Raw genomic sequence first — 25,634 nt, 5'->3', positions numbered from 1 at the left:
AAAACCCAATTCCAGTAGAGTGCTACAGAAGACTTTTTGCAATATCAGCCCATAGTAAACTTAATGTCCCTCATTTCCCTAAAATTTGCTTCCTTCTTCATGCATCAATCAATCACGATATTTGTGTCTAAAACTAGTAAAAAGGTCTATGATTCACAGGGAGTAGTCTCAACACCACTTTCTGAACATGATGAAGCCTAAAGTGTGGTCCACTAAACCACCACCTCAAGGCATCAGTGATTTACCACTGAGCACTAAAAGATCTCATTCAAGGGATTTTAAATATCATATGCATTACCACACACATTACATTATTTCTCACATTGCACAAGTAATTATTTGGAGCATAAAGACATAAATAAATTAATTAATTTTTATTTCAAATTCAATGTTTATCCATAAACATTTCACTACTTTAACATTACAAGTATTTTAAAGGGTAAGCACATACTGTGAAGTATTTAGGGTACTTGTGGAAAACCCTAAAGAATATCACAAACTTCATGTGATATAGGAACAGGGCTCAGTGCTGTAACCGCCAGTTCATGCATTGTGCCCATAAGCTATCCATTTTTTACCAACAAATCATATATATATATATATTTTTGTGAGGAAGATCGGCCCTGAGCTAACATCTGCCAATCCTCCTCTTTTTTTTGCTGAGGAAGACTGGCCCTGGGCTACCATCCGCCCATCTGCCTCCACTTTATATGGGACACTGCCACAGCATGGCTTGAGAAGCAGTGTGTCGGTGCACGCCTGGGATCCAAACCGGTGAGCCTCCGGCCGCCGCAGTGGAGCACGCACACTTAACAGCTTGCGCCGCTGGGCCAGCCCCAACAAATCATAATTTTTAACTTCCAGATAAATATGTTTTCAAAGCTGTTCACTTATGAGAACATATTCTCATTTTATTAATACTTCCAAACCCCAAAGATATTTGGAACTTCTTCTTTGGAATTCCTTTGATAACTAGTTTTCTAGTCATACAGAAAAATCAGTTATGTTCTTTTATGGGCCCTGACGGTGTTTAACTGCAACCAACATACTACTCATAAGATGGGGCCTTTTGACCATTTCTAAAATATTAAACCCATCCTCAAAGGATGACATTTTAGCATCACAGCAGACATTCAAAATAACATGCTAAAAGCCCTAGAAGCAACTCCAAAGAGGAGGCCAGAATGTTCTTGACAATGGTAGTGCCTTTAGGCTAGGACAGAGCCCCTAGCTGGCCCTCTGGAGGGGGCAGCAGTCACCTGAACATACCATTTCTGGTGACCTGAATAAAAATCAGTCATTTTATATTATTGCCACACTACACAGAGTGGAGTTACACAGTAGATAACAGATGAAGAACCTGGGCCTAGCCAACGAACTATTTTCCAATTACTACAGCCATGACGACCTAAATTCGTCTCCAGCCTTGTATTGCCTAATGAACTCCTTTTATAAAAACAAATTTATTATAGCAAATTAATAAATTATTCTTTCTAATTCATTCAAGATCTCATTCATTCTTTTCAATTTAAATAAATTGTTCTGTTTAAAAAGCAATCATTTACGTATTTCAAAGGAATGTGAAGGAAATATCAGGAGGAAGAATTTCTTGAAAAACAAGCCAATTATGCCGTCTGTGGTCTGATGAAGCACTGGAGTCAGGAGGTCCTGATGTTCCTTTACTTGGTTGGGGTTGCCTCTAAAAACTCCTAAAATGTAAAATATAAAATCCGACAGCATCTGAGCTCAATAAGCACCACAGAAATTTTACCTTAGGAAAATCTATTAGCCCAGTTATAATTATTTTGGTAATTTTCTACATAAATGATAAAAATAAAATTGAAAAAGGTAATGCAAACGTGTGTGATATTTTTTCAGGAAATTGATTTTAGAAGGTCATGTTAGCATTTAGAATCGAAAACAGAATTTTAATTGAAATATCTCTATTTATATGTGTAAATATTATAGATATTCACCATGTTACGAATTATGGTATTCGTGATTTCTATTCATAAAAAAACTTCTTTGCAAATATGAAAATACGTTTGCATCATTTTTTAAATAAAGTATTTCTTTAATTCTTTAAATTCTTTGATAGAAAATGATTTAATATTCACTCAGAAAGCAGAAGAGTAGCATACAAAAATGCAGAGCAGTTAACATCACTGTGTGCAGTCTATTTTGCTAGCTGAAAGGAGTCATATTTCATTTTTCTCTTCTTTAAACCACTTATATCCTATAGCTTAAATTTCAGGAGGAAAGCTCACTTACCATCAATGATCATGTAAAGGAAAAATATGGGAAATTCACACTCAATGCCATCAAATAGCTAAAACAAAAATAAAATATTGAAAATTTCACTAAATTAATTAGAAAATTATATTAATTAGAATAATTATAGTTAGGATGTACATAAAAGATTCATTTATAGTAATAACAAAATTGGACTGATTTATAAGTAGTTTCATTGTTCTTTTTTAAAAATTTTTCTCAGAACTCTTATTATTCAAACGCTCATTCATTTAATCCATCACACACAGTAGTCATTCATTCAATAAGCATTTACGAAGTACTCGGCAATGCCTGGCACCAACTAGACAGAGGGCTGTGAAGACAAAAAGACAGAGAAGCTGCCCTCAAGAGCTCACAGCCTAGGGGAGAGGCAGGCATGTAAATGAACAACTGTAGCACCTGATGAAATCTATATACGTGATATACCAGAAACACAGGGAATGAAAGACCCAAGTCTGCCTAGGGGGTCAGGGAAGGGTGTATAGGAAAAGAGATGCTTCAGCTAATGCTTGATGGATTTCTCCAGGGAGATGAGCTAAGGGAACTCCACACAGAGAAACAAAAGTATAAACTACAGATGCATGGAAGCACAAAGTTTCTTAAAGAAACTACCAGCAATTCAGTATTTCTGGAACAAGCAAGGAAGAAATAGTGAAAGCTGAAGCCCAACAGGTGGGCCAGGCCAGCCAGATCAAGAATAGCCTGGCAGGTCATGCTAAGAGACTAAGACTTTGATCTGGAAGCGACACAGAACCACTGTTGAATACTGAGCAGGAACAGATTTATTCATTAGATTTACTTGCTAGATGGACAGCAGGCAGTGTTGAAGAGAGTTTTAGGGCAAGAAATGAGACCAATTGGAAGGCTGCTGGGAATAATCCAAAGAGAAAAGATGATAGCCTAAACCAAGGTTTTTCCACTTCAGCATTTATTGACATTTTGGGCAAAATAATTCTTGGTTGTAGGGGCTATGCTGTGCATTGCAGGATGTTGGTAGGATCCCTGGCCTCTACCTCCAGATGCCAGTAGCACCCACCAAGTGGTGACAATGAAAAAATGTCTGCAGATATTGTCAAATGTCCCCTGGGGAGCAAAACTGTTCTTGGTTATGAACCACTAGCCTAAACCAAGGAGTTAATAGAGAAGAAGGTTAAATCTGTCAGCCTTGGTGAGTGACAACGAGGGGTGAGTGAGAGTGAAGTGCCTAGGATGACTCTCAGGTTTGCGACCTGGGCAAAGAGCGGGAGACGAACATAAGCAGACTGCAGGGCATCCAAGGGAGGACGTCCAGAAGGCAGGTGGATACATGGTAGGGCACTCCTGGGGAGAAGTATGAGTTAGGGATAGAGACACTAAAGTTAACAGTGATAGCTATGATTGCATGAATAGCAGAAGAGTAAGGATGGAACCCAGGAGAAGAGTAATATTTAACAGGGGGAAGAAGAGGAACCTGCAGAGGAGACTAACAAAGACAGTGAGAGAAGTAAGCAGAGTCAGGAAGAGAATGGGGTCACAGAAAACGTTCCAAGTAAGAGAACTCAGTTAAGACACCCAAATGCCAAGGAAATAAGTGAAATAAGGCCAGAAAAGCATCACTATGACCCAGTGACCTAAACTGACTGAAGCCAGCACAGCTACCGGAAGTACTGGGAAGAGGAGCAGGGTTATAAGGTGAAGGAGTGAGTAGAGGCAAACGAGGTACTACACCTAGAATGGACCATGCTTTTCAGAAGTGTAGCCACAAAGAGAGAGGCGATGGGAGGCAGACAGGGGTGAGTGGTGAGGGAGAGTTTTTTGTTTGTTTTTTTAATGATGAACTTCATTGTGTTTATGTGAAGAAAAAGAAGCTGATTTGAGTTGGGGAAGCAAAACAGCGGAAAGGAAGAAGTGGGGAAGATGCGGAGACAAAAAGAAAGAGATAAAAACAGACACCTATCTATCAGGGAAGAAGACAAATGATACAGCAAGAATCCTAGGAAGTAAAAGAGAACAGGATGGGGTGTACATATGGAGGGTTAGCCTTAGAATGAAGAACAGACAGCAACTTCTGGGAGACAAGAGAGATGGAGGTAAGTATGGATGAAGGATAGACGCAGTGGAGGAGGCCAAACAGAAATGTAAGGCTAACAAGTAGAAAGTGAGAAGTCAAGTCTGGGAACTTGAGTACAAATGGAAAAAATTTTGAAAAGCTTATAAGAGGAGTCCCTGGCAGGGTCACATAGCAGAACTAACAAGCAGTGAAAGCAATGATGAGAACTGAACCAAGATGGATGTCCTAAATCCAGGGTGGCATCTATCCACACTGCTGTGGCCTTTCTCAGTGGTGCTCAGCAACAGGTGGGAAATAGAGAGAGCCTGCTGGACTGATCCAAACTTGAAGGTATGCAGGGTGGTAGTTACAGGGGGTCCAGTTCAAATGTAAGTGCTGTAAATCAGCACAGGAAAGGTATTAAATAGAAAAGAAACATCTCAAGGTGTTTAAGAGATAAACGGATCTTTTGTCCCAATCTAACAGACTGCTGTAAGGTTTCAAAGATGTACACAATACAATGGCTCCTAATGCTCCCAAATGATAGTCAGTTGTGAAATTAAATAAAATGATAAATAGTGTGTCTCGCTGTTCTGCAAAACTAAGTGTATACTAAATTTTAAAAGAGTATTTAATTGTCAAACAAATTACAAGGTACCATGCTGCCTGGACATTTTTTATATACAGATTCATGGGATTTTCCCTATCTTCAGTGAATGAGTCAAAATTATGACAATGCTTACAAAAATAATTTTCAATCTACCCCACTAATTGTATTCAGCAATGTGGAGGCACACTTACCATTTTGGGGGGTGTTATAGTTTTCTGGACAGCTTAAAAACACCTAGTATAAATCTAGATATAGTGGTACATATGTATATTTGAAATAGAAAATTTTTTAAAACTAATTATTTAGAGGACTATATTTCAAAGGGAAGTGTCTAAGTGAAACAAAAAAAAAGAGCATTTGCTTAACAGATTGAAAATTGGATCACAAATAGATATTTTCTATTACGTGAGACAAACGGTATGAAACAGGCAGGCAGAGTTCTGAAAGTGTGAAAGAAGAGTTATTCACCCGATGAATCAATATGGCTCCATATGAGCAAATGGGCTTCACTGGTGGTAAGAGCTAACACTTATCAAGTGCTTACGATGTGCGAAGCACCAATCTAAGCATTTTTATATATACTAACTCATTTAATCCTCACAAGAACCTCAATAATAGGACCAATAATAGTAGGTACTATTATTTTACCAATGAAGAATATTAACGCAGAGAGGTTAATTAACATGCCCAAGGCCAGACAGCTAGTAAGTAGCAGAGCCAGAAGTCAAACCCAAGAAGTCTGACTCCTCAATCGGTGCTTTTGACCACTCTGTTATGCTCTGATATGGAATAGTTTTTGATACCTTCATTTCAGCTGGTTTGTAGTAGCGTCTGTTGGGATCTTCCAGTGATGTTCTATATCCATCTCTCAAGAAACGTTTAAATCCATATTTTCCTTTTAATTTTCTAACCACTTTATCAAGTGTCTGGCTAAACAGAACTTCATCATCCAGGGCAAATGCAGGATAAGTGATGCAGGGGAGCAGGGCAGCATCTGTGTTCTGGCAGCAATTAAAAAAAGAAGGGACTGTAAGTGCCTGCAGTGATATGATCAACACAGCCCAAGGAGAATCATGGAGATGAAAAGCCGATAAAAATAAGTCAATAAATAAGGAATAGATAATAAAAGGTAAATAAATAAGAAATAAGTCAAGAAATAAGTCAATAAAAGTCTTTAACTGACAGTGAGATTGCTGTGCTGCAAGGGACACACAGACGCTTATATGGTATGGTTTAGTGAAGCTTACAGAGGAGATAAAACTTTATTCACCAATAAGGAGTATTTTCAAGGTTCAACACTGGACTCAAACTTTAAGATATTAATTAAGGCAGTGTGTAAAAATTTAACACCAATAACTAATCATTAAAACTTAGTTTCTCATAACAATTTTTTGGTATCAGTGAAAAACACAAAACAATCTAAATGTCCCACAATTAGATAAGTAAATTAGCAGCCATTAAAGTTTATATTGTAGAAACATTTATTGATCTGGAAACATGTCCATTCATAGAACCAGATTATCAAATATTATGAACAATATTCTCCCAGTATTATAAAATGAAAAGTATATATGTATATAAAAATATATAAAAACATATAAACACAAATGTTGTCACCCTAAGATTATAACTGAGTGGTGGAATAACGAGTGGATATTATATTATTATTATTTGCTTATTTGTGGGTTTTGTTTTTCTTTTATCATAATCCTGCATTACTTCTATAAAACAGTTATTTTTAAATAATTAAATTATTCCATTTTGAGTGTTTTCTAAGAATAGAGCCATAAATAACCCCTATAAAAATCCACAATTGCATACTATAGGCATATAAAAGTTTATCAGACAAAAAAAATTGTGACTCGAATGAGAGAAAAGAAGCATGAAAAATAATTTTATTCAAAAGGAATATAAATTATGAAAAATATTTTTCTAATATTCTGTGACAAAAAAATTCATTTTGGTATAATGTTGCTACTCCCTCCCGAATAAATAAAAGGTCTACGTTTCTCCTGTTCTACAAAAGACTCGAAAGACAAAGCAGCTTTGTCCACAGCTCTGCTCACTTCCTGAACAAGACCTCCACAGACCAGGCAAGTGAGAGGCAACGTCTATTCTCTCTTCTCTTCTCTGCTGGCAACCTCTAACATTCTGGAACACATTCTTAGAAAAGTAAACAAAATTACATAACAATCATAAATGATAGCTCATATTAATTTATCATAAAAATATCTCACATGAGATCTTGATTCTCTGGGTAAGAGTGAGCACAAAGTTTGCCTATTGCGATTGTGAGCATCGAGATCCACAAATATAACCGACCAAGAACAGCCCTGGAACGAGAAAGAGAAAAACATTTCCTAAATTAAGAAAAAACGACTTGTAGAACATTGGGCATTTTGACTGTAAGAAATTTCACAAAAACACTAACATTGGTTGCATTGAGAGTGGCATTACAGAAGATTTTAATTTTCTTTTTTTATACTTTCAGCTTCCCAAATTTCTTGCAATAAACATTCATTTTATAATCATAAAAAATGTTATTTTTACATTTCCCTATTTCTCCTCAGTCTTCTTATAAATCAAAATGTATTGATTATAAGATAACTAATCAATTAAGGATATTTATGTTAATAAAAATACAAATAGTTTACTCACATTTTTGACAAGGAATAAAAGAAGAACCAATTTGAGTTCACAAAATCTGAATTGTACAGTCCTAATAAAGAATGTTGATTATGTGATCAAACTAAGCAAATTTAGATACAATCTAGAATTATAGATATAAAAACTACTTGATTAAAATATAGAGACAGGAGAATCTCAAATAATAAAAATGCAAATAAAAGCTAATATTCACTGTGTCAGGCACTGTGCTTTATGCTTCACGTGGATTATCTCATTTAATCCCCATATATAGAGGATTATTATCCCCATTTTACTGAAAAAGATGCTAAATCTTAGTTTAACAGAGCACGGGTTCAAAATCAAGTCTCTAACACAGAAGCCCACACCTTAACCACTAAGTTATACAATTTCCCACAATAAAAAATATCTTTCAAGTAAGAGCCAAAAAACTTGAACAAAAAGACAGGTGTAACAAAAAATGTCAATTGGTCTGCTAACCAAGTTAAAAAAAATTTAATGTTTAGCCATTAGTGCTTTCCATATTTACGAGCATAGCCGTAAGTAAACATAGCTTTGTTCTTTTACTGGGGAGCTAAACATTTTGAAAACACAGAGAATGAAACTGGAATACAAATACAGCTTCCATTATAAGAGAATACTCAGAAAAACACATGGGGAAGGGAAGAAGAGAACTATCATTCTAATTCTCACCAACTTCAAAGACGCATTCACTCTGAAACTAAAATACCTCAAATCAATCACCTAGACTGAAACTCAATGTCTAGTGGTACTAGGCCCTACCTCCAAATATCAGACTCACTATATGTACATTTTTCCTGTTAACCCATGTACATACATGAGTATTAGCTCATAAAATAGAATGATTTCTCAGGCCGGCCCGGTGGTGCAAGTGGTTAAGCGCGCACGCTCCGCTGCGGCAGCATGGGGTTCGTCGGTTCGGATCCTGGGCGCGCACCAACACACCGCTTGGCAAGCCATGTTGTGGCGGCGTCCCATATAAAGTGGAGGAAGACGGGCACAGATGTTAACCCAGGGCCAGTCTTCCTCAGCAAAAAAAGAGGAGGATTGGCAGATGTTAGCACAGGGCTGATCTTCCTCACCAAAAAAAAAAAAATAGAATGATTTCTCATTCATAATATCATTTCTTAAATCTGTTTTAACTCCGACGAGTAAATTAATAAATGAAGAAGAAATGAGTGAGGCTGTCATTCTACAACCAGATTAACGCTAAACTGTCCTTTCTATTATTTGAAATTCCCTAGTTTTCATATCCACTGACAAAATTGAATTCAACAAAGCTTCATGCGGTATCTGCCACTGTCAGAGTGATGTGTTCTCTGCTTTGAGGAAAACAAGATAGAACTTGACCTCGGCTCTCAAGGAGCTGACCCAGGTGATATTCAGTCCTAACCAGATGAATATTAAACAAAACAAAAAGACTGCACATGGAAGGCAATACATGACGATGTACCAAGATATGGGCCTATGTACCAAGTGAGTGGCTTAGATGAGAGAATAATAATGATAATAAATCTCTAAAGGTAACATAAAAAAAACAAAATAGGGAACCTGGGATACTTCATGGAGAAGGCAAGGACCAAAGCTAGGATCTGAATTTTTGTGGGAAGGGGAGCAGGCAGGGTAGTTAGAACAAACAGCAGAGAAATGAATAGGTATGAGATGTTGGGAGCCTGTGAATACACAAAATAACAGGACTTATAATTTATCCTTAGGCTCATAATTAATAAAGTTAATTTCATGCCAAATCAGTCTGCCTTGAACTGAATTTTTAAAAGATAAAATCTAACTAGTGTAATTTATAAATAATGAAGTGAAATAGCAAATTTGGCAATTCTTGCCATTATCTGATTAATATAAACAAGCCAATTTCTATTTTCTGGCCACGAATAAATGGTTTATTTATCTAAATTCATCAAAGTATTTGTTCAGGTTTCTTCCTCTGCCAGCCTCTAAGAAATATGCACAAAGGGAAAAATAATTTCATAATATTACTGGATTTTAACAGTGAGAGCAAATGCTAGTTAACTATATTGTGTGGCTGTCCTCTTAAAAAATATACCATGCTTAGGCATAGGGCCAAGATTCACAGGAAGATAAAATTCACCATAAAATTCACCTAAGACCATGGGCACCTATTCCTGTTCAGAAGCAAATTTTTAAGAAAGTCATCAAGGAGACCCTACTTATGGAATCAATTATCACCAACTTTAAATCATCAGACACATTAATTTTATGCCTGCAAATTTCAAAGGAAGTTTGATATGTCTGCATTGCTTTGAATGCTCTGCATAACATGAGCAATTTCTCTAGTCATTACCTTTTAGATTCTGGCCTCAGCTCATTTGTCAGTATTGTGATTTCTCCAATCAAAACCAGGAATATGAAAGGATGTTTTATATGTATATGTCACTCCAAAGTATCTGATTAACACTGTATATTTTATTTTCATCTTCCATTTCCTGAAATTATCACAACTCTACCATCATATCCTGACTCCATCTACAGAGCATATTTTAAGACTGATAGCTCAAACTGTATTCCCAAACTGAGTTTCCATGACTACTTTCTAGTAAATACACTAGAAGATGATTCAACCTAACCACTGTCATGGGGACTTGAGTTCCAATGGTGGGGAAGAGCTGCACTGAACCATCTACCCCAGACTCCATGACTGCAACAAACACTTTTGAGATGGTACCTAAAGCCAAGGGTGACATCTATGACCATAAGACACTGCTGATCTCTTTAGTCTCAATTCAAAGGGAAATGATTTGAAGGATTGTCTGGGCCTTTCTTTACCCCATCAATCACTTCTCTGAACCTGAGCTAATAGGCTTGCTGCCACATAGCATCAAAGCATAAAACAAGATGAACCCACTCAGTGTATCTACTACACATGATTTCTGTTCTTCTGAACGCAAAATCATACCACAGAACTACCATCAGGAGACTTTCTTCCCTAGTTCAGCATTAAGCTGTTCTTGAGCTCCGTGGCAGAGCCTGGAGAGCAGGATTCTTACAGAAAGGATATTTACTGATGGGAATTACCCCTCTGCATCATGGCTGTGGTGGCAATGGGCATGTAAATAGTCAACTTTTACTTACTGGCCCAACAGTAGCTTCCAGCAGCCCCTCTCACAAGCCATGCTTCTCTTTTCTACAGAAGATTCTACTCACATGCGTTAAAAGAACTTTCCAACTACAGAGCGAGGTGAACCTGAGTAGTAATTCTTAGGGTTTCAGAAAGGGGAGAGCTGAGACTCAGACCCAGGAACCACAAAACTGTTGCTTAGCATGTCTATGACATTTGCTGAGTGTGAATTATAATTTATTTAAAAATTATTATTTAAATATTGTCAAATATCACTTAAATATTATATGTCACTATATTTATAGAGAACATATTTGAAAGTATGATGAAATATGTGATTCTCATATTGATGAGTATGTTTCTAAATGCTCCAAATTAGCCTTTATTATAAACTTATCACTAAAGACATTAGGCCATTTTATCACATTTTCTTCTTAGATATTTTCTGCCAAAGAAAAATAACTTGCTTTCAAAGGGAAGATTTAAATGATAAGGTTTTTTCCTTGAATAATAAGACAAGTCTGACATTTTAAAAAAAAGAAGAAAGGAAGTGTAAGAACACATAATAACCATTATCAAAGCTAAAAGCTTATTCCACCCAACAATTTTCCATAAAAATAAAAATTAACATTTGTCTTATCTCATACACTGAAGCACAAAAAGGGCAAAAGGCAAGCCTTTCACGCTGTTTGCCAAGTGGATGTCTCATTCAGAAGTTCAACAATTAAGAAGAAAATAATGTGGTCAAAAGGTAAAAACTTCCAGTTATAAAATAAATAAGTCATGGGGACATGATATACAGCATGGTGACTACAGTTAACAATACTGTACCGCATATTTGAAAGTTGCTAGGAGAGTCGATCTTAAAAGTTCTCACCACAAGAAAAATAAATTTGTAACTACGTGTGGGTTTGGATGTTAACTAGACTTATTATGGTGATCATTTCATAATATATACAAATACTGAATCACTATGTTGTACACCTGAAACTAATATGTCGATTACACCTCAATAAAAAAATTAAATTTTTTAAAAAAGAAGAAAATGGCTTAAAAGTTTTCAAAAGCAAATGCACAGTTCTCACCTCTAAAGGTAGAAAGCATTCAAGATTTAAGATTTCCTGTACTAATAGTTGATATTCCAGATTCATTCCCAAGTGGCTTTGGTTTAATTCCTGTTCTGCCTCTTTGTTGCATGACCAGTGAAAAGCCACCTCAACTCTGTGACCACTCATTTTGAGAGAAGGGCCCTTCCAGCTCCAAAGATCTAAGATTGTCTGAGTTGCGATCAATAGGTGTACTTTTTCAAAGCTCTAAATTAATTTAGTTAAAGACACATTATCAGGTCTTCTAAAACACTACATCAACAGTTTTTGGAAATAGCTGAGAATATTCATCTGATCTGAAATCCCTCAAATCTTGAGGAGGTTTCTATAGGTTTTCATTTGAATAAAAACATTTCTTTGTTACATTTCTTTGTTACATCAGTTCTTTTCCCAGCCACTGACTTCTAATTAGACCACAGCCCATTGAAGTACATGGAGCAATATGATAAAATGATTAAACACTGAAAAGATCATATGCACTCTTAAATGTGCTACTATTTAGCAGGTATATTTTTAACTTTGCTGTAGAGGTGGGAATTTTAACATTAACAAAGTCAGGTTTCTGTAATTCTCCACATCAGAAACAAAAATGAAAGGGAATTGGTAAAACTAGGATACTGTTTGATATTATCCAAAAAAAAGGAACATGGAGAGCTCCACTTGCAACATGTGACATCTATGTGGCTAAAGGAATAAGACATTATTTGTCTATATTTCCATCCAAAATACTCAACGAATAGTCAACTCGGCAAACATTTGGCACACAGCTCCGCTGGGAATGGACATGAGCTAACCAAGGTCAATATTAACTCTGCTTAGAGCAGTCGTTCTCATCCTTGGCTGAACATTACAATTCCTGGGCAGTTGGAAACATCTCAAGGCCAAGGTCTCCCCCTAGACCAATTAAATCAGAATCTCCAGGGGTAGAGCCCAGCAATCAGTATTGCAAATAATTCCACTGTGCAGCCAAGACTGAGACATTATGGCTGAGGAACAATTCTAGCAGTATATTTATAACTCAGAATCAGAAAGTATAGTAGAGCAATTCAGTGCTTTTAGAGTTATGGCTAAGAGATCTATGAAAGCTTCCTGGGAAAAGTAGGCTGAAGACAGAGCCCTGAAAGATGGGTAGTTAGGAAAGGTAGCATGTATACGTGTGGGCTTCTATGTAGGTGGAGGCATATATGTAGTATATATACCAGACACATAAGCAACATACACTAAGACTCAGGGACATCAAAGGAGATGGCACGATTGCAAAAAAGAGCTGACCAATACCTTATAATGTAGACACAAAATAGACACAAAACTCCATTCAGCACACTACTTGGTATGCCATGGAAGGCAGAAGAGCAAGACCTGTATCTTTCCAGACTGCTGCTGTAACACTATTGATTTAGTCCATGACTCCTCTAAGTCTCCTTGAGATACTCTCTAGAGGCTTTTCAGTCCAATCTCTTCATTTCCGTTCTTTAACATTACCAGTACTTCATTAACAATAACAAGAGATAATATTTATTGAGGGTTTGATCTTTGCCAAGCACTATACTAAGCTTTTTATTTGCATGAAAACCTTCTGAGTTAGGTCCTAGTATCATTATCCCTATTTTTTTAGATGAAGAAGCCGAGACAGGCAAACAACTAGCCAATGTCACAGAACTCACTGGTGGGAGTACAGAGCATACAGTGAGTCTCCTGACTCCAAATACAATGCCATTCTTTTTTTTTAATTGAGGTATAATTGACGTATAACATTATATTAGATTCAGGTGTACAACATAATGACTCAATATTTGTATATACTGCAATATGATCACCACAATAAGTCTAGTTAACATCCATCACCGTACATAGTTACAAAAATTTTCTCTCTTGTGAAGAGAACTTTTAAGATCTACTCTTAGCAATTTTCGAATATGCAATACAGTATTATTAACTATAGTCACCATGATACACATTACATCCCCATGACTTATGTTATAACTGGAAGTTTGTGCCTTTTGACCCCCTTCTCCTATTTCACCCACCCTCCACCCCCGACCTCTGGCATCCACCAATCTGTTCTCTGTATATATGTGCTTGGTGTTTTGTTGTTTTAGATTCCACATATAAGTGAGATCATATGCTATTTGTCTTTCTCTGTCTGACTTAGTTCACTTAGCATAACGCCCTCAAGGTTCATCTATGTTGTCACAAATGTCAAGATTTCATTCTTTTTCATAGCTAAATAATGTTCCATTGTATAGTCATGCATCACTTGATGATGGGGATATGTTCTGAGAAATGTGCTGTTAGGCACACTGTATGCTGTTCATCATTGTGTGACTATCACAGAGTGTACTTACACAAACCTAGATTGTATAGCCTACTACACACCTATACTACATGGTACTAATCTTATGGGACCACCATCATATATGCAGTCCATTGTTGACCAAAACATCGCAACGTGAAGCATGATTGTATATATATTTACCACATTTTCTTTATCCATTCATCCATCGATGGACACTTAGGTTGTTTCCATATCTTGGCCATCATAAATAATGCTACAATGCCATACCTTTATGCCATGTTTATGCCTTTATACCTTTATGCCATACTCCTTCCTTCCTTCCCACCTACCTATCTATCTAATATATCTATATACATACACAAACACAAACACAGACATACACACACACATATACACACACAAATTCATACATACACACGTACACACTAATTTAAATGAATGTACTGAGAGTGAGGCAAGGGTGAAAAGGAAATGAGAAGTACTGAAGGATACATGTGGGACTTCCATGAGTATGTTGACTCTTCCAGTGAGAAAGAAATGTTGACATAAGCCAAGAGATCAGTGCCAGAGGCACCAAGAATCTCCAGGAGAGGCATAATATTAATAATCATGATTTCGATAGGCTCACACCCCTCAAACCCCCATGAGCTCTGATCTCTCCATTTCTCCAGCCAGAGGTCTTGAGAGAGGAGGAAGAGTGTGGGAAGTGGGCGATTTAGTCTTGGGCACCCAAAATAAGGTGCTGCTCCCCTCTTCCCAATCCGTTCATGTCTATGTTCATTCTTCATTCTTCATGTCCTGGATGTAAGCAGAGTCCATCCTCCAAGAGGAAGTTAGAGTGAGAACAGAAGTGAGTTTGTGGATGTAGGGAGTGAAAGAGAGGCAGTTGTACTATAACACTCCAACTTAAAACTTTCTTAAATTCAAGACTTCGGGTACATAGTATTACAATTGCCATAACAAAAACCATGTTACCTTTTGCATATCTGCATAACTTTCTAAAATGTATTTTTACTGACTCGGCATTTTAATTGGTTGTTGTTTTTAGTGCCATCAAGTCCGTTCCGACCCCTAGTGACCCTGTGTACCGAAGAGCAGAACCCCGCCTGGTCTTTTTGCTCCATCCTCTCACCTTCTGGTGGTGTATCAGATAATGCTCCAATGCTATTCATAGGGTTTTCACGGCCAATTTTTTCAGAAATGTGTGGTCATGTCCTTCTTCCTAGTCTGCCTTGGTCTGGAAGCTTCCCTGAAACCTGTCCACCACGGGTGACCCTGCTGGTATTTGACATACCAGTGGCATAGCTTTCAGCATCACAGCAACACATGGCTGCCACAGTATAACAACCAACAGATGGGTGGTGAGGTTCCCTGACCAGGAAACGAACTCAGGCCACAGCAACGAGAGTGCTGAATCTTAACCACTAGACCACCAAGCATTTTAATAGCTTAGGGTTAATTATAATATCAGCTGGAAACTGCCTTTGCCCTCCCATCTTAAGAATCTTTACAAAAATTGCTAAAGACAATTAGCCTACTTCTTGATCCAGAGTAATAACCTGTATTCCTACATTTTATTCCCTTTCATTGACAACTCAATCCACGGTCACTTGATTGGGTGCAGAAACTTGTTAAAGATCTTGTTTTAAGAAAATTTAAGGCAACCCTTAGGATTTCTCTTTTATCCCGAAGAAAATGAGATTTAGACATATAATTACAGCCAGTTGAGGGTTAAACTAGGATTAAAATTTCCAATTCTTTGGCTGCACATATTACACAAATTCCCCTCTACATAAGATTTACATTAAGTTGAAACCAACATGAGAACTAATATGGAAAATATATGATATATATGGCTAGGAATATCTAAAACTGTGAAAGCTCAACAAGAGACCTGAGGAAAAAGCTAGCGAACAAAGACAATGAGAATTCTTTATGAGATTTTTTTCTTTCTAATTAAGCAATGTTTTTTAGTTAGAAAACTAAAATTTAACCGGCAAATCATATTCAAAGGAAAGTCTGTTCAACCATGGTCTGCCACATAAATTTCAGACATTCTCTGATCATAAGGAACAACTTGGTTAATGAATGGCCAAATTAATTAAAAACATAATTCAAAAAAAAACAATCACAGTTTACTGTTACTATTGCTGTTTTTTTTACCTGGTTGCCAAAGAGGTTGAATCCATTAATTGCTTCTAGAGCTGCTTTTGCTAAGCCAACAGAGCTAAAAGAGAAAAGGAAATACTTTATAACTCTAATATATCTGGCTACAAAATAAGAACCATTATCTGATGAATATTCACAAGTAAGTTTCTTTATTAAAACTTAGAACAACTTCTGTAGGAAGAATAATGTCTAAGAGATCGCAGTCTGACATTTCACTATTTTAATTTCTCTTTTTTATAGTTAGTGATCTTCTGGGAAAAATATTTCTAAGTTCACCTTGATCTAGGCAAATGGTCATACTATTGATGGCAGTAGTTTTAATTCCAGTATCATTTATATTCACTAACTCAAGAAAAAAAAAGATGAACTTTAGAGGAAGGTATATTATAATGATATGTGCACAGTAATAACAAGGTTGCGCATCATTAGCTCAGATCAATGTAAAAGAGCTTTTCTGATATCAACTCTGAGCCTTAAAAAAAGTTCTTGCACATCATACACTTACCACAGAGTGGGGTTTAATATACCCATTCAAATACTCTTTGCTTAGAGTCCAATAAAATAGGCATTACTTTATGCTCACAAAACAACTGATCATCATACCTCTCATTTTTTGCTATATTGTTCTGTTTATAATAAAATACGTACTCCTTTGCCCTCTCAAATGCCACATACAATAGTGCTGGAAAATGGGAAGACCCAAATTTCATTAAAAATATGACTGTCATCTTATAAATAACATTTAAATATTTTAGATCTAATATCCAGTTTATTTTACTTATTGCATTTTTTCTGTTTTTATTAAAAGCAAATGCATATGCTATTAATATCATTTAAAATTAATGATGTGTCATCTTTTCAGCATTTCTCTAAAGGAGTGATTATCAAAGTGTGGTCCCCAGAGCAGTAGCATTATCTGGGAACTTGTTAGAAATGCCAATTCTCACTCCTCTCCAGGAGTGGGGCCCAACAATCAGTGTTAAAAAGCCCCCCAGGGGGTTAAATGCACTTTAAATTTGAGAACCACTGTTCTAAGCTATTCGAATCATCATTATCTACATTTTCAATGGGTTGTTTACATGAAATGTTCTCAAGTATACATTACTTTTAATACAGGATAGTAAATAGGTGGGAAATCTTTTAAAATACATGGATGGGGAAGTGGAGTAGACATAAGTTTCCCTATTTCTCTCACTAAGTACAACGAAAAACCCTGGACATCACATAACAAAAATAAAAAGCCTCAGAAAGATGGAAAGGCAGACTGGCTAGGAGCCTTAGGATTCTAGGAACAACACTTGGTAAGTTCCCTGAGTTTCCTTTTTGCCTCCAATATACCAGACTTAGAGCTAAAGAAGCCAAAAACCAGGAAATGCCTGTAGGTGCATTAAAAAAAGCCCCAACAAAAGCCTGCTCTCTCTAGCCAAAGGACCAGGAAAAGGATAGCCTAGCAAAACACAATAGACAACAACCACTCAAAATTTAGACAGTTTAAAATTTAGAGAAGAACCACTCAAGAAAAGAAAACTGTGGCCCTACCCCCACTCACTCCTGTAAAGGCTAGTGGGGAACCTAGACTTCTACATTGAGTCTATAATAAGGAACTGCACCCAGCCTGCAACCCTCTCAACTGCCATGTGGTGTCAGAGAAGTCCAAGAAGGAAGCCAAGACTTTCATTACCAATGAGTGTTAAGAAGTCTCCCCCCTCACACTTCAGCGTCAGTGGAGAACACACGGAAAGCCTAGACTTCCACACCTGCTTGCCAGTAATGAGGTGAACCTACCCTTCCTGCTGGGATGGCATCAGAGGAGGTCCAATGGAGAGTCAGTACTTTCACTAATGCCCAGCTGCAAAGAGGCCATATCCTCTCCCTGTTCCATAAGTAGAGGCCAACTGGGAATGAGTAATGAGGCACTCCTATCCTTCCTAGCCAAGGAGGTATCAGTGGAGGCCTACTGGGGAACTAGGCATCCCAACTAGACCCAGCAACAATGAAGAGTCTCCATCTTGGATATCAAAGAAAAACCTAGACTTACATTCCTACCCAGTAGTAATGAGGTGATGACCCTGCCCCCTTCCCCTGGCAGAGTGGTGCCAAAAAAATATAGCTAAAATAGAAAGTTAAAATAAGATTCAGGGTGTTACAACATAATACTCAAAATGTCCACATTTCAATCAAAAATCACTGATCACGTCTAGAACCAGACCCAGCCAAACTGAATGAAAAAGGACAATCAATAGATGCTAACACTGAGACGAAAGCAATGTTAAAATTATCTAACAAAGATTTTAAAACAACCATAATAAAAATTCTTCAATGAGCAATTATAAATATGATTGAAACAAGTGAAAAGATAGAAAGCCTCAGCTAAGAAACAGAAAAGTGTAAACAAAGTTTTTACAAGTGAAAAATTACAATAATAAAAATTAAAAGCTCAGTGGACAGGATCAATGGCAGAATGGGGGAGAAAGAGGAAACAATAACCAAATTGGAAGATAAAACAATAGAAATTATCCAATCAGAACAAAAGAGAAAAAATTGACTAGAAAAAAAAAAACAAAGAGAGCTTCAGGGACCTTTGGGGCTATAACAAAAGATCTAACATTCATGTCATTGGACTCCCTCAAGGAGAGAAGAAAAAGGGCAGAGCTAAAAAAAAAAGTACTTGAAATAATGGCAGACAACTTCCCAATTTGCAAGAAACAAAAAGCTACAGATTCAAGCAGCCGAGTGAAACTCAATCAGAATAAAATAAATATATCCATGCTAGGCACATCAAAACTTTTGAAAACTAAAGACAAAGAAAAACTCTTTAAAGTAGCCACGGACAACATTTTACCTATAGGGGAAAAACAATGGAATGACAATGAATTGCTTACCAAAAACCACGAAGGCTAAAAGGATGTGGCGCAAGTGTTTTCAAGCATTGAAACAGAAGAACTGTCAACCCAGAATCTTATACCAGTAAATATATCCTATTTGTTTATTTATTTACACAAGACATTCCCAGATGAAAGAAAAATAAGAAATCTGTCACCAGTAGATCTACCCTAAAAGTATGACTAAAGTAAGTTCTCAAAACAAAATGATTGCAAGCAACCAACCAACCAATCAACCTTGGAACAATCAAAAAGGAAGAAAAAATATAGTAAGCAAAAATATGGGTACACATGGTAGGCTTTTCTTCTCCTCTTGAGTTTTATAAATTATGTTTGACAATTACAGCAACAGTTGTAACACTGTGGGTTCTAAATGCATGTGGGAAAAATATTTATGATAACTATAATATAAATGGGGGAGGGTAACAAGACATAAATGGAGGTAAGACTTCTACATTTGCCTCCAGTGGGTGAAATAATGACCGCGGTACGCTCAGTTTATATATATAATGTAATACCTAGAGCAATCGCTAAAAAGCTATACAAAAAGATACCTTCAAAATCATTACAGATAAATCAATACGCAATTCTAAAAAATGCTGAAGAACCCACAGGAAGGTAGGAAAAAGAAAACAGAGAAATGACAAGGCCTAGAACCTGAAGGAATAAAGTCCAAGCGAAAAATATGTGCCAGTTTAAAACATGTCTGCAAATTCTTTGACAGTCTTCCCATCAAGAGGTGGACTCTTATTCCCCTCACTAGAATATGGCCTGGTCTTACTGACTCTAACAAATAGAATGTGGTGGAAGTTATACTGCATGACCTCTAAAGCTAGGTCATAAAAGGCAATACAGCCCCCACCTGGCCCTCTCTTTTGTGACGCTGGACCTTGGAACCCAGCCACCATGTTGTGAGGAAGTCTATATGAAAAAACTTCATATAAGTCTTGTGGCAGACAGCTCCTGCCAAGGTTCCAGTCAACATTCCGATACCTGAGTGAGGAAGCCATCAAGCTGACTCCAACCCCACCCACAACTGATGGAAAATGCATAAAAGACCCTGAGCAGGAACCACCTAGCTTAGCTCAGCAACCCTCAGAACTATGAGAGTTAATACTAATAAAATATTGTTGTTGTTTTATGCCTCTAATTTGGGGTAGTTTATTGGCAACAATAGGTAACTAGAAAAGAACCTAAGTCAGGTTCCTAATTCTATCACGTACCCAGAATAAGTAGGCCCATCATACTCAGCCTTGCATGCTCCAAATGGAAACCAAATAGTACCTGCATAAGAATTCTAGACTCCTGGAACCTAAGGGTTAGGAGAGCCCCTAAGGGTCATCTATTCTGACAGTTCATGCCAAAACATCCATCGTCAACTGGTGTTCTTGCTTAAGAATGTGTTCCTGATGTCCTAGGAGTTCCCTTATAGCCCCCAACGCACAAACATTTACATGCATTTAACTGAGTAATACCAGAAAACCTCCACTTACAGTGTGAGGTACATGTGTTATGAAGACTGTTTGTAGTATTTTGAGAAGCGAGAATAAATAAATTATTCAAAAGGCAAATATCCAAAAGAAATACTGCACTGGAGGAGATGCACAATGAACTCAAGGTTTTGTCTTTAACAAGACAGCTAAAGGATGAATTTGGAAATTGTCTTCTAAATAAAGCATTACAAAAACAAACAAATACTGTACCTGGACTAGAGTAAATGTGGAACTCTTTCTCTTTTAACTTTCTTTCCCAATGCAATTGGTTAAATAATTGGACTTAACTGAAATTCACAAATATGTTACTTTATTATCCACTAGTTATTTAAATCTCTGGCTACAGCAAGCTATTTAGAAACTCAAACATACTCCTAATGTGATCTTACATTTTACTGGCAAATATAATACATACTGTTGTAAGAGTTAAAAATATTTTACTAGCACAAGACATTCTCAGAAAATTAAATTATTCTATAATTAGTTACTGAACATATTAATATTAGGTGAATACTACCAGTAGAACATTCACCAATCTGATTCTTGAAAAGTGTTACCTCAACATTCATTTAACAGGGCTAAAATGAAGTGATGTTCACTTGGGAGATAGTTTGTAATAAAAGTGATTTGTTGCATATTTCAAAGCTTTTCTAGAAAAGATGATGGGTTTGGACTCAGTGATTGATAACCCACCACAGAATCCAAAAAATTCATTGACAAGCATGAGAACTAAATTCACATCCTCCTGCTCATTAACACTATGCTTTAGCTCCCTGAGCCACCCAATCATATCCCCTGAAACAGCAAGGACTTGACAGGACTATAGTTTTAATGAGTGCTGATGAATTGTTCAGTACAGCAAAAATATATAAAATGAAGCAGAACGGAGGGATAGTTGCTTCTATCATAGTTCAATGACTGGAACATCAAAAATGATTTAAGATCAAGTAGTTACTTTAAATAACAAGCACTGTGTGGAATAAAATGGTCACTAAAAGCATCTTAAACTGAGTAAAGTGGTGATATGATGGTTACTTATCTGATATTTTAGTGATGGCTTTCTTTATTAGAAAAGCCAAGCGAATAGAACATAAAACCATGAAAAAAAAAAAACTGAAAAATCAGATCTAAATTTCTAAATTCTCTTTGCTTCTACAGTCTTATTTGTACCGCAAATATAAGATTTAACAAAGTAAAAAAGGAAATTATGCTATTAAATAGAAAGTTCTATTTAGGAGTTAATGTTTCAAAAACTTTTCTTTCTATTTGGGCAGATATCCACATTACTAAGTTATTAAGTACAATTTTCCTTTTTCTTTCCAACAGCCAAAAAATTCAAAGTTAGTCTTGGTGAAGATTCAATTCACATCTTATAGATGACTCATCTCTTCTCCAAAACAAAGAATTTTGGTTTAAAGGTAGTCCCAAGGTGTAGGAATATCCTCACATAAATGAGGAAGGGGCAATATAAAGATTAAAATACTTTAATTCAACTTGGAGCAGCTGAGAAGACTACTTGGATACGTAATTCTGGGGGTTAAGAATTAGTGCTACAATAAATAGGTACCAAAAAGATATATGGAGGAAAATGTAATTAAATCAAATAATATAGGATTTTAAAATACATAGGCATTTGTTAAAGACTTAGAGACTGAACAAGAGAAAAGAGGAGAATTAGCTGACACAGTTCCAGACACCCTGGGAGAAACTGAAAGGAGCATGTCACTTGAGGAAAGTCAAGTCAACAGAAAAACCAGGAAAGCAGGGAACACTTGCTTAGGAAACATTTCAAGAAAATCATAGTGAGCCTAGAGCAATGGATCCTTTTCCTAAAGCCCTGAAAAGGGTGAGGCAGCTGCTAGAATGGGGTTCAAATAAATGTAAAGAGATCACTTTTCAGAAAAAAATTCTAGGGTTTATCTAAGAAATACTAAATAATTCAAAAACTTGGACTAAAAGGGATACCAGCAAACCTGGGGCTGAAAAGGGCAGATCAGGAAGGGTCTGATCAAAGCATTAAGCTGAATCAAGCTGTACTGATTACTAAACAAAGATATACTTGAAACTTATAACAGTTTCACCAAGAGCATATACCCTACTGTTCTTTCAAACTTTAGAAAAACTTTTTAAGACTTGAAAATACAACGTGAAAGAGCAGAAACAACTTTGGACTTGGAGGCCAATCACCTGGAATCCAGTTCTGGTTCTACTACCTACTGGGTTGTATCATTTAAAGGCAGGGTCGGGGGGAGATCGCTAAACCTTCTAAACTTTAGTTTCTTCCCGTAGAAAAGGCAATAATGTTCCCTGCCCGACCTAAATAAAATATATTCTGTAACTGTACAGTGCCACAGATTGCAATTATTAAAGGACCACTGAGAATGGATGCTGAAAAGGGAGCCTCTGACCTCAGAATACTATGTGTGCCTTTTGGGGGCCTAGGGGTGGTAACCTTCTTTGATCAAGTTGCAGCTTAGAAGGGATGTGCCCAGTGTGATAAGGGAAGAAAGGAACATTCACCAAGCCAGTCGCTTTGGCCAAGGCCCTAGTGAGCACCAAGGCAACAGTCAGATTGTGCTCTGTCTCTTCTCTGACTCCTGCTAAGGAGGACCGTATAGTACACAGCTAGAGGCAAAGAAAGCCAGAAGGCAAAAAGGGTGGTATGGGTACTTACAGCAAGAGTTACTGTATACTACTTCAGGCTGTCTGAAATGAGGAGGACAGCTTAAGGATATAACAGGGTATTGCACTAAGCAGTAAAGATCAGATCCAACCAGGCACAGACAGTTCTGGGATGTCTTACAGCAACAACAGGCTAAGCAGCAGCTCCACATTCCACTACCCAGGCCTGAGCACAGAAAGATACTGGTCTCCCACCACTACCGCTATCAATGCGTCCATCAGCGCCAAGTCCGCCTGCAGTGTCAAAATAGACCCTTTTGGCACCAGAGGTGACACATCCAAGAAGGCTTGTGGAGATCTGAGGTCAGACACATTTGAAAAAAATGTTTAAAATTCTTATGGAGAATTGTAAAGTAGTATACCATAGAAAATTAAAAGATCAATGTTAAATGTATAAAACCCATCATCCAAACCTAATGGCAAACTTCATTACCCATCCATTTGAATATAATTGGCCTGCTACAATTAAGATTAATTTTGCATGCAAAAGGTAGCAAAGAACATCATATGATGATCTTCCAAGCCTTGAAATACAATCCTTAATGGTTCAATTAAAGATTAGCACCTTAGTTACAAGAAAACAAGTTGGAGCCTGTTTTTTCACTAGAAACCTTCCAACACCTTCACTTTCTAGGATGGTATCTTTCACCCAAGGTTCTTTCTGAGTTTACTACACTTTTTATAAACAGAAAAAACCCTACTCCAAATATTTTATACTGAAAATAATGTCAGTGGGATAACATTGGCATGTATCAAACGGTTATTAAAATGCAGATAAAAGGTCTGATAAATCATAAATGCTAGAAAGGTAAATTTTTAAAAATCACCTTTTCTAATCAAATCCACTTTCTTTCTTGTAATTTGATAATCTGGAAAATGTTGAGAACTTCATTTGGATTATGGCTGAAATATAACATTATCTTCCTATTTTTAATATTTGCCAGAATTTGTTTAATGTCTGAACTGAACTTTCCCACAAATTATTTCTCCACTTCACTGACTTCTTCACTGATTGCTACTATTCTGCTGTGTACTATAAAAATGCCTCATATGAATCATAAAACTTACAGAAAAATGTTTGTATTTTAGTTAACCAGAGTTAACTGAAGTCCTTTTTGTTTCAATCTTTGTTATTAAAATATTCTTAAATGTGTGAGTACACTTGTATTCTAGTGCTCACTTATGCCAGGTATTCAAATGCTTTACATATATATTAACTCAATCATTATAACAACTTTATAAAGTAGAAACTATTATTATCTTCATTTTATAGATGAAGAAACTGAGGCATGGAGATGATACACAGCTAGAGATCTGGAGCCAGTTTCTACATCTTAGTTTATATCTTATATTGGCTTAGTTGTCTGTGTGATTAGTTCTTCTACCCAAAAAAGTATACAGCTGTGGATTCCTCTTAACCAGTGTTTCTTAAACTGTTTCTCTACTTCAAGTTTCAATGATCTAAACTGACCTATAGTTAATCACCTTTAAATTCTTAAATCTTTTAGTGTGAAATGGATAGGACTCACTGAGCTACACTTTTTAGTTAAAAGATGACCTCCTGGGCAAAAATTTACAACATCTGAAAGGTGCAATCAGTCATTAAAACTATTTCCCTCACCCTAAGGAGTAAAGGAAACTCATAAACTACTAACATAAGTTATCAACTATTCTTGTTTATTCAAACCCCCTAAACCACAGCTCAAGATGGTGACCACACCTCTCAGAGAAACCAATGAATGTTAAGTTTTATATGAAGGGTATAAGTATCTCTGATTAGGACAAAAATCAGCTCTATAACATGGAAGGGAATTTTACATGCAATGTATATACATAGGTGTTTGGCAATTTTAATTTCCTTGATCTTTCAAAGAGTGTCATTGTAAAGAGGAAAAAGAAAATGACTTGGCTGAGCAGCAAGGCCAAGCCGTGGACTGGAGGCTGATATGCATGTACTAACACCACGGGAGGCTGGGAAAGACACCCTGCTCCTTTCCTGCATCTGTTTATGGGCACTGAGAGCAGACTCTTCTGGTTTAATTTTAAGTGAATTTCATCTGCATCACATAGGAAAAAAAAAAGAGATGAAATTAACATAGAAACCACAGTTCCCATCTAATACTTTTGATTTTTATTCATATTCAAATTCCACACATTTAAATTTAAAAAAAAAAACCCTTAGAAATAAACAAATTACCTCGAATGTAGCTCTGTGCTGCCATTATTATATTTGCTTCCTCTTTCCCAGACACCAAAATCAGGCACACGGTAAACTCTTTCTACACAAAATACAAGGTTTTGAATAAAAGAGACC

At 36.6% G+C, this 25,634-nt stretch overlaps 1 long non-coding RNA gene across 1 annotated transcript; it reads right to left on the bottom strand.

The window, feature by feature from the left end:
- Window positions 1-2,292: 2,292 nt before the first annotated feature.
- Window positions 2,293-25,634, bottom strand: LOC131402008 (uncharacterized). The gene is made up of 5 exons (XR_009218184.1): window positions 25,518-25,634; window positions 16,258-16,321; window positions 7,169-7,264; window positions 5,735-5,932; window positions 2,293-2,329 (listed from the first exon to the last, which is right to left on the bottom strand). It is a non-coding gene; the product is annotated as an uncharacterized LOC131402008 (long non-coding RNA).

Source organism: Diceros bicornis (genome assembly GCF_020826845.1).
Source record: "Diceros bicornis minor isolate mBicDic1 chromosome 3 unlocalized genomic scaffold, mDicBic1.mat.cur SUPER_3_unloc_1, whole genome shotgun sequence".
NCBI lineage: Eukaryota > Metazoa > Chordata > Mammalia > Perissodactyla > Rhinocerotidae > Diceros > Diceros bicornis.
Note: the sequence above shows the minus strand (reverse complement) of the source record. Positions and strands in the feature narration are given on the sequence as shown.